We start from the raw sequence: 10,732 nt of genomic DNA on the forward strand, positions 1-10,732 counted from the left end.
TTTTTAATGTGCAGCTTTAGGCAAAAAAAAAAAAAGCATAAAAAAAAATAATTATGCACATATGAGCAACGTGTGCTGTGAGCTCTACAAGTGTAGCACACAATCTGTATAAGATTATCTGTGCCTTGAGTAAATTAAACTCAGCTATCGAGTGCAGTTAACTTTATGGGGTTATTGACCCTAAAGGCATTCCTCTCTGCTGTTACAAATACTTTCTGTGTGTGCCTGTCTTCTTTTTTTTATCTCTGTGTTAAACCAAATCTGTTAGTGATTTCTTTTCTCACTAGTCCACAACCGAGACTGAACGTTACAAAAGTTCTGGACTTCCCCTCAGCTTGGAAACACACAGAAACACACTCCAGCCTGGGAAAGTCTCTTGACCCATGAACTCGAGCACCAGAATGTTTCCTCTAAAGACGATATCGTAAATAATGAGAAAAAAACGTGCCAACACTGCTCGCATAAAGGCAGGTTTTTAATCCGTCTTAATAGAAGGATTCTGACAGAGGAGTTGAACCAGTACCAGTATATCTGAGCAAAGGGCTGGTATGTTGCCAAACCAGAGTCTGTTTGTGTGCATGCTTGTAATATGAGTTCCACAAAAGGCTGGCGGAAGAGAGATGCAGCGCTACAGATAGAGGATGATTATCTGCACACATGCATATGCTGCATTTTATCAAGGACGTGTCGCTGCCTTTTCGGAACATGAATGAGAATTAATTTAGGAGGGGGTCCTAACATTCCTGCATCGGGACGTCGCTTGAAGGAGTTCAGCACGGCCTCAGTGAAGTGAAGTGATGACCGCTTTCCTCGTGCTGCCCTAACACAAGTTTACACTGTACACAAAAGACCTCAGTATTTGTTGTCACAACAAGATCGAGATTATCTGACGACCTATGTTTAAAACAGAACGCCATGTCCACAAAACAGAGGGAGGCAAATTCCACTTGGAGTATTATAGAAAGGACAATCAATTCTAGCCACGTATTCAAGCTGAAAACAAATGGCTAAGCCCGATTAGGGCCACACAAGCAAACAAAAATAAACTCACTGATGGTTTGCAGGTGCAGACGAAGACTTTTGACATATTGGGAAAATGCCAATCCCCAATTTAACACCAGGCAAAAAGCCTCAGTGTAATTCTTTTTAATCATTCAGACAACTAGACTTTTTTTCCCCCTGCAATCTTTTACAAAGAATGGTTGATAATCTATCAGGTATTTCATAACAAGCTTAGGAAAGCTGTGAGGACCTACATCTACCTATGTTCTTTACCAACAGAATTTGGGCCACACCGGCACTCACTTTGGGATTAGCCAATTGGGCTGTTAGACCAATCAAAAGCCGAGGTCTCGCAATTAGGACAACCAGAGGAGACCCGACACTTCAGTCTTAAATATCTTTAATACAACCTAAGCACGTTAATGCCAAACAGATGGCTCTAAAAAGACGAAGCAAGATAACTTGGTTAGGTTACCTGTGTGGGATTCAGGACCACCTGCAGTTCCCACGACTACACTTTTCAGTAACGTGTGCAGGTTATATTAGGACACTGAGCACAGAGAATCCCAACAAACTGAGCTGACATTACAAATACTGACTTTTTCCAACACAAAGTCCTAAGAAAACACAAATAAAATCACGTTTACTTGAAAGTACAATGAAAATGTAAAACAAAAAAATTATCAAAATGTTAAAACTGAACATTTAAAATGATGGGATCAGTTTATTTCTGACCAGATTGAAAAGCTAACAGCTAGTCCAAGTAGGGTCAAGACCAAAATGGACTTGTTCTGTTTTAAAAAGAACTCTAATCACTAAAATTTCTCAGCAGTTCATGCAGATGACATTTTAAAAACTTATTCACAACTATCAATTTTGCATTACAATGTTATTTCAATCTAGTTTTATGGTTATTTGCAAGTGCAAACAGTACAGCAGCAGCTAGCTGTAGCACCTCAATGCAACCTGGAGAACCTACAGCAGGAAACCCGTAATATTTCTGTCAGAATAACCACAATATGTGAACCTGGTGAAAAGTTCCATAAAACATCATTCATGTGAATTCTGTGATGTTAGAGCTGTTTTAAGATGACAGCAATCCACTTTGTTTTTGGTTCTGCTCAGACTCATAAATCCCATCAAAATTAACCTGTTTTTTCTCAAATGGTGTTCGTTCAAAGATCTATCTGCAACAAAGATGATAATAATTGCTCATAATCTTTCCAAGGAACCTCATTTTAGAATATTTGAGCTGTGAGGGTTGCTCAGTTCGACAAATGCAAACTCCAACCAGAGTCCTTGTTCTCATAGGAGATCCAGTGACTCTACTGCACTCTTTGGGGACATTTTGCTGTTGTGGCTCCACTTATCACCTCAGAGAAAAGGTTAATCAAATCCAGAACATCCCTGAAGAACCATCACACAGCCCACCCAAGCATAGTTAGGTGGGCATCACAGGGACTTGTGAGGGTCAGTCCTCAATTGGTTCAGATCTTACCTCGCTGGCAGATCCTTTTGTGTATCCATCAAGGATTTTAGTTCTGCAGTGGCAGAGCTTAAATAGGGGGTTCCGCAGGGGTCCATCCTGGGTCCCCTCCTATTATCTTTATACCTGCTGCCGCTTGGTGCTATTTTCTGGAAACACAACATGCCCTTCCACTTCTACGCCGATGACTGTCAAATTTACTTCCCCCTAAGACACAATAGCACATGCTCTATTCAACTTCTGCTCGACTGCCTAGCTGACATCAGGGACTGGATGGCTTTAAATTTCTTGAGTTTCAATGAAAAGAAGTCTGAAGTCATGTTGTTCCCTCCCAACGACACGATCACAAACCACTGTATCGAACTCTCCGCTGTAACCCTGTCAGAAAAACAAAGTCACTAATCTGGGAGTGATAATGGACCCTTCCCTGAAACTTAACAGTCACGTAAACATGATTGTTAAATCATGTTTCTTCCAACTGAGGCGGCTGTCTAAACTGAAGCCCATATTGTCCAAAAATAATCTGGAGACAGTAATACATGCATTCATTACATCTAGGCTTGATTACTGCATTTCACTCCTGTTTGGTATCAGTCGGACCTCCATTGCATGACTAGAACTGGTCCAGAATGCAGCAGCCCGATTTTTAACCAGTACAGGCAAAAGAGAGCACATTACACCAGTTTTGGCCTCACTGCACTGGTTACCGGTTCACCTTCGAATCCAGTTCAAAATACTGATGTATGTCTACAAATCACTGAACAGTTTCCCCCCCCCCCCCCCCCCCATCTCTCTGATCTGCTACAACCATATGTCCCACCACGCTCCCTGAGGTCAGCGGACCAGTTGCTCCTCACAGTTCCAGGAACTCGTCTTAAGCGCAGAGGGGACAGGGCCTTCTCTGTAGCAGGACCAAGACTTTGGAACGAGTTACCTCTGCTTGTCAGACAGGCCCCCTCCCTCTCAGTTTTCAAGTCCCGTTTAAAAACCCACTACTATTCTGTAGCTTTCAACACCAGAGGATATGTGTTTTGAACCTGTACGCTCCACACTGGTTAGTCGTCATTATCTGCATTGTTTTTATGTCTATATTTCTGATTTACTTCATTTTGTATTTTGCTTTGTGTGTTACCTGTTGTTTTGTCTGTACAGCACTTTGATTGGCCTTGTAGCTGTTTTAAGTGCTCTATAAATAAAATGGTAAGGTATGGTATAATTAAGAGGGTGAGTATTTCAACCATACTGAGCATCTATGGGAGTTTTTACACTGAAGTGTCAGACAAATTATTTTTAAAGTACAGTATAGTACAGTATAGTACAGTATAGTTCAAGTTCTAGAGTTGTGCTGTTAAAAGTGACTGCATGTTGGAGCAGATCTGTTATTTTCATTCTGGGATGTTGCTTTTTTTCTGGATGTAAATTGCTTTTTTTGGATGATAATTTCCTCTGATATCAGACGCTGTGCAGCTGGAAGGGTTTTTACTGAAACGTTTTTACTTTTGGACATTTGTTATGATGTGTAACCATGACAACAAGGTGGTTTTTACAATTGGGAGCAGCTGATTAACATCTCAAAAGCTCAAATAATACTTCAGCTACAGCCCCAAATCACAAATGAGTTAAAAAGAAGGTGCCGTGGACGCATCCCAATCTACCTGGCGGAGGTGCTTGAGTACCCGACTGCCGAGATCCTGAAGCTGGTGAGAAATGTGGCTCGTGACTACAAGAAGACCAGGACACCAGGTTCGCAATGATGCGAAGCTCAACAAGCTGCTGGGAGGAGCGGCCATCATTCAGGGAGGAGTTCTGCCTAAGATTCAGGTGGTCCTGCTGCCCAAGTAGACCAAGAAATCCATCAAGTCCAAGTAGACAGATCAGCATCTGCAACCAGTTTCTTCAGATCTGCTCTAAGACGGACCGCTACAAGAGATTCTTTCTGATCACAGCCATCAGCATCTATAACAACGCTAATGAAACCAGGATGATGAGCTACAACATTTAATTTCCCTTTGGGATTAATAAAGTATTTTCTGAATTTAAATTAATTGAATTGTACTGCAACCACTTCAGTGCATTCAGTGCCAGAGTGGACTGAAGATTGTAGCCCTGCATCTTACTGACAAACTGCATCTGGATTTCTACATAGCCTGCAGCTATTAACCAGTGAAAGTGTGAAAAAACAAGGTAAACAAAATCTGTGTTCATTGCCAAAGTGTATGCTTCATCACCACACATCACAAAGAGAGGATTTTAAATAAATCTTGTAACAGTGTTTTTCAGCTTTTTGATTCTGAAGCTTTGCTGCACACAATCCTGCAAATAAATCATGACACCATAACTTCCTTTTCCTAAACAGAGCTGTGGTGAAAGGCAGCAGAGGCTGCTTCTCTCTATTAGCACAATTACACGCTCTTTATAACCAGCAATCTGGACTTTGAGTATCCTCAGCTGAGGTCAGCTGACCATTCGATCTGTAGATTTTTTTGGGCCCTCAAAGGTCAGCCTTGCTCAACATTTACTTTTGCAGGGATCTCTTGGCGGTGAAGTTAAAAGGAGTCCAAACATTGGCTTATAAGGTGCGGCTCACGGCAAGGTGCTTTATAAAGTCGAGCAGGACAGAATGTTGAAGAACAAATGGAGGAAGGGGCTGGAAAAGATTTCTTCTTGGCAAACACACACCAGATCCACTCAGCCTTTAACAATATCCCAACGGACAATACCCCCAAGCACAAGCAAGCTGAAACGTACATGTGCAAAGATTTATGTGCAAACCTTTCATTCAGGGACAAAAAGCAACACCAAAACTGATACGCTAATAAATAAAAGCCATCAAGATGTTATTTAGAGACAGGACTTTCTGTCATGCTCTTATGTTAGATGAGTGAAGGTGATTGGGATTCTTTTTAAAGTTTTAAAAGACTTACAATAAAAAAAAAATCTGATATTCAAGCAAGACTGCTGGAATTTAAAACTTTAAAAGGCCAGAGTGCTTCGTCCCATAAGTCAACACACAGGCTCTCGGGACACTGACTGCTGTTGACATAAAAGCTAATCTCCAGAAAATGACCTTTGATAGGCATCTGGAAGTTTTAAAACGTATACCAGAAAGGACCGACAAAGCCCAGACTCACTCTGTGGATCACATCCCAGAGAGATAACATGTAAAAGTAAAAACGGTAAAAATAGAGAGTACGATGAGACTTTGTTGCGCTGGTTGCAATCTAATTGGGGGGTTACAGTGATGTATAATTTACTGACACAGAAAAGAGCGTTTCCTTATAAAGATAAATGTTTCATAGGGGTGTGGACGTCTGCATTTGCCATCATGGGTTGCTGCCATCTGGAATTTGTCATGACTTGAACCAAACCAAAATTAGTCTCCAGCGACCTGTGAGCCCTTGGAGTATAATCTTTGTGAAAAGCTGAAGGCAACGACCGTAACGTTAAAGTGAGCTGGACACGGGCAGGCAGCACATCAGTCAGCCAAACAAAGCCTGAATGAATGAATGACAGGGAAAATAAACAAAAGCAAATATCCTATAGATTACCATGAAAAATACAAGTCTACAATTACTTTTTTTTTTCTCAAAACATTAAAAAACACTCGACTGCCACTCAAACTACAAACTTTTATGTCTTTGTAAGGCCAGTATGCTTTCAATTGATAATAATTTGCTACTTATTTTTGCTATTTTATCTATTTTTGCCCTTGGAGCATCATGGTAGAGGTATTTAAATCCATAAAGGGCTTTCTGGTTTAAAAATAAGAAAAATAAATAAATATTAAAGCTCAGCACAGACGGAAAGGTTTGTCTGTTGTTGTTGTTGTTGTGTTGTTATTTAAGGCCATGAACCAAATAAAATAAAAGCAGGAGAGATGCGTTACTTTGACTCAGTGCTTTCTTGTGGCTGACTACACTTTGCTGAAAAATATCCAGCTCTCAGTTTGCTGAAGGGACATTAATCATTTGACCTTCTACCCTCTTTTTTTCCCACAATTTCCTGTTTGAGTTGCGTTAAATGGATGCACAACCTCGAGTTTTGAAAAAATATATGTTTATTGACATTTTGCTGCTTCTTTATACAATATTTATATTATTTTTGTCTCAAAACCAAAATCATGATTGCTTGACTTTCCTCAATCTGGAAAGAAAAAAAGGTTCCTGTGAAAAGTTGATTTGATTATTGTATTAAAAACAGACTACAAGTTGAAAAACTGCTCTTTTAACAAAATGAAGTGAGAATAGTTTTTTACGTTTGAAAAACTAATAAAGTTTAAATTTTATAAAAATAGTTGTTGAAAATTAATAAAAAGCCAGACTTCATCAATTGCCTATTTCTTTGTGTCTGTTTGTTAGCTAAATATCTCATGAACAGCTAGATAGAATTCCATGAAAATCACAGGAATTGAGTCGTTGATGCACATCATGTGATTCTTTGGAGTCAACCTAAATCAAGATGGCTGCCACAGCTAATTGACCTAGGTCAAATTGCTCAGTCAATCTTACAAATATTGATCTGAAATTTGGTGAAATAGTAGTTGAAACTCATCCCCAACACACTAAGTTCTGAAAGATTGTGCATAATCTCTGTAACATTCATTACGGAGTAGCCATTACTGTGTTGGCTATCGTTGCTTAGCTGTGGTGGTGGGCATCTTAAATTGGGGTGACTATAAAAGTTAGTTAGTTGTAGATATAAAAATAATTACTTTCTGAAAATTTAAACAAAAATTGGTTAAATGTTTTCAGAAATATTTAGATAACAGTCAAAGGTTGATTCAGTAATTGCTGAGGATTTAAGCAAAGGCTTTGCACATCATGTTGCTCTTGAAGGACAATGATCAGCTACAACCACAACAAATTGTAGCTCGACGCCTAAAACTGGCTGAGTTACAACCATTTTTGTGTTTGCTTAGGTCACTTGGTTGTGGCAGCCAAATCAAATCTCAAATCAGGTTGAGTTCAAAAGTTATTCAATTGTAGATGTACACCTGATGACAACTTTCTGAAAGTTACATAAAAATCCATCCACTTGGTCATGAGATATTTTGCAAACAGAGTGGATTAAACAATCACTGGCAATGTTTTAAACACTATCTTTGCTATTGGTTATCTCTCGGAGTATAAATTGGGGATCAGTCTCAGCTACTGCCACACCAAATTCTAACTACCATAATTTTCGGACTATAAGGCACATTAAGCGATACAAAACAGATAAGTCAAACTTTATTCAACTCATTCACAAAAACCACATAAAATTGGTTCAAGGTCAGTACCAGAATTAATACATAAGGCTCACTGGAATATAAGGCTCTCTACTGAGAAAATCAAAAGATTTTAAGTATGCCTTGTAGTCTGAAAAATATGGTCTATATCTGTAGTACTGAACCAAATTCTGCTGTTTGTGTGTTTGCTAAATTGATTTGCTGTAGTGGCCATCTTGATTCAAGCTGGTTCCAAACAATAAGTTGTAGATATACATTCAGTGATTAGCGGGTCATGAGATATTTAGTTGATGGTACAGAAAAACAGACACACACAGACAAAAACATGATTGTTCCTCCTTTACTTTCAGTGGCAGGTGATAATAATGATTATCTTCACATAAAACCAACTACGAGAGTGACAGCCCCTGCTTGCTGTTTGTTTCTGGGCTCTTGGCAGCTCTCTGATCCAGGATCAGTGTTTAACTGATGGAGACAGTGGGCAGGACTGGACACAAGGCTCTCCTCCCAACTGTGTCCCCACTAAAGCACCACTTCCTGTCCACCGACACTCTCACAGACACAGCTGCAGTTACAGCGCTCGCTAAAGGAACACCAAATCCGCTCAATTAATCCCACCAATCAGGCAACCAGTCACGTTCAGCCTGAAGGAGTCCAGACCTTGAACTATGGAAGTCTGAGCTAAACATCTAGGAATTCCCAGTTCAGCTGCTGCTATATCTCCTTTTAAGCACAAATGTGAACCTTTCAGGCCAATCAATGTAACAAGAATAATAAGAGATTTGGCAAAAGCAGAAAAATAGCTGCTTGACTTACATTACACCATGTCTGACATGAACTCAAGGAATGAAGAATCAGTCTACATTACATGAATTTGAACTGTCCTGGCGTAAAATCATCTGCTCACCGTAGCACCTTCTGAGCCATTGTCCTTCCCTGTTCTGCCTCCTGAACTATTGTCTTTTACTACAAAGCACACAGAGCAATACGGGGATGAGAACAAGTTATAGTTTAAACAGCCGGATTAAATAACTCGTCCTCCAAAGACTGCTCAGTCAAGGATGCGTTAATTCTGAGTTCATGCACATGCCATATCTGCCTCCTGGGGTGCCTTTTGTGGAGGTCACATGACACGTTTATGATGTATAAGCAGTGCTACATGAGAATGTAGACACAAGTATAGACTTTCAACACATGTTTAGAGAACTAAAGCAAGAGTTACGACCTTTGATTTATGACATCTTGTGCTCAGAAGCTACTGTACTGTACTAGAGTTTACCCAAACAAAAGACTACAGGAAATGTGATTTGGGACAAATTGAATGTTTAGGAAAATTTAGGAACAGCAGCTCTTTAGGGAAAACAGTAGCATCTTTTCAAATTATGTTTTAAATATTTGTTCAACTGAACATAAACCTGATTGGTCTTTTGCAAAATTTAGAGGAACAATCCAGAGGAATTAGATTATAGAGTGCAAAATCCTTTGGATATACCCAGAATATGAAATGATTCTCACATGGGCCTTTTTACTCCATATGACATAATTCTTTTAAAATGTTTGAATGTCATGTAGGCACAATTAAAAAGCAGCTTTATTTACTAAGCAAAGTGTACACGAGCTGTGAATAATAACCCCTGGAATGACCAACGTTTTTCCATTTAATAAGCGGATTGTTGAAAAGACTGAGTGGATTTAAAAGGGTCATTGATAGCCTTCACAATAAAAGCTTGGAAGATTTGTGCACATTTTTTGTGAGAGGAAGTTTGGTGCCTGTTTGTACAATGATAGTAAATGTCCTCACTCTTCTGCCAAGCAGCTAACTATGATGGGCACAGCATTCAGTGGGATTCCTGATAAAAAATACATTTAAAATCCAACGACCATCATGATTTAACACAACTAAAGGATTCCTGAAATGCATCACTTGAGTATTTTCCCTGGCAGTTCAACCTTTAAATCCTTGTCATTTACCTGTACGGAGTCAAATTGCTGGTAAACAATGAACTGTTATTAAAAGATTGCACTTCCTGATCTTTGAGTCACACACTTATTTTTAGCACAGCTATTATTGTACTGGAATAAATTATGGCTTTCTGCTAATCCTAATTTTTCCCACTGCCAGAATGGACATCATCTGGTTTTGTACCATTGCCTCTGGTTGTAATACAGTATGTGTAACAGCAACCAGTGTTGTCTCCCTTGTTCAGAGAGGGTGGGGTAGTGACGGGGTCTATTATTTGAGCTGCTGTGTTGTTTAGATCCTGAAGGTTCTAAGGATAGATTCTCACCATCTGATCTCAACAAAGTGAGCAACAGGCAGCTCGGTTGTTGCTCTTGTTCTTGTGTGTAATTATAAATCGCAGATTCATACTGAATATCAGATTTAGTCTTTGTAAACAGGACTGCGTAAAATTATTTTAGGTGTTGACAAAGAAAGCCTTGCATACTTATAAGGGTCTCTTAAGAAGAAACGTAATTATTTACGTGTTTCTAACACTTTAATGGTTTGACTTCACTGGTGCGTTGTATTTCTTCCCGTGGTTTTACTCTTTGCTTCATTTTAAACTTTTTAAACTGCATTCAGATATAACTTTGTTTGCTTTTTAAAAATATTTCTGCATTGTAATTTCTACATGGTTCAGTTATTTAAAGTTCACAATTACAAAGCCAGCTTGATGATAACTCCCTGAAAGGTCTGCTGTATTTTAAAAGACACAATTCTGATTAAATAACCGGTTTAATACATGACCTAGTCAATGAATTAGCTCATTTTTAAGTCTTGATGGCTTATTTTGTTTATAATTTAAGACTGCAAGCGATTTTTGAGTGTTATCATTGAGATACTAATACATGTTTAATTTCATATTGTTAGATAGATGAATAGATGGATAGATAGATAGATATCAGATATATATCAGATATATATATATATATATATATATATATGTGTGTGTGTGTGTGTATGTACAGTAGATAGATAGATAGATAGATAGACAGACAGACAGACAGACAGACAG

The 10,732-nt window shown here is 38.9% G+C and overlaps 1 protein-coding gene across 1 annotated transcript in view; it reads right to left on the bottom strand.

The window, feature by feature from the left end:
- The window catches only part of LOC119417632 (adenylate cyclase type 6), a 48,571-nt gene that overhangs the window by 24,706 nt on the left and 13,133 nt on the right, over positions 1 to 10,732 (bottom strand). The window lies entirely within an intron of this gene.

The sequence above is a fragment of the Nematolebias whitei genome, chromosome 11, assembly GCF_014905685.2.
Source record: "Nematolebias whitei isolate Nwh7 chromosome 11, NemWhi1, whole genome shotgun sequence".
Taxonomy (NCBI): Eukaryota; Metazoa; Chordata; class Actinopteri; order Cyprinodontiformes; family Rivulidae; genus Nematolebias; species Nematolebias whitei.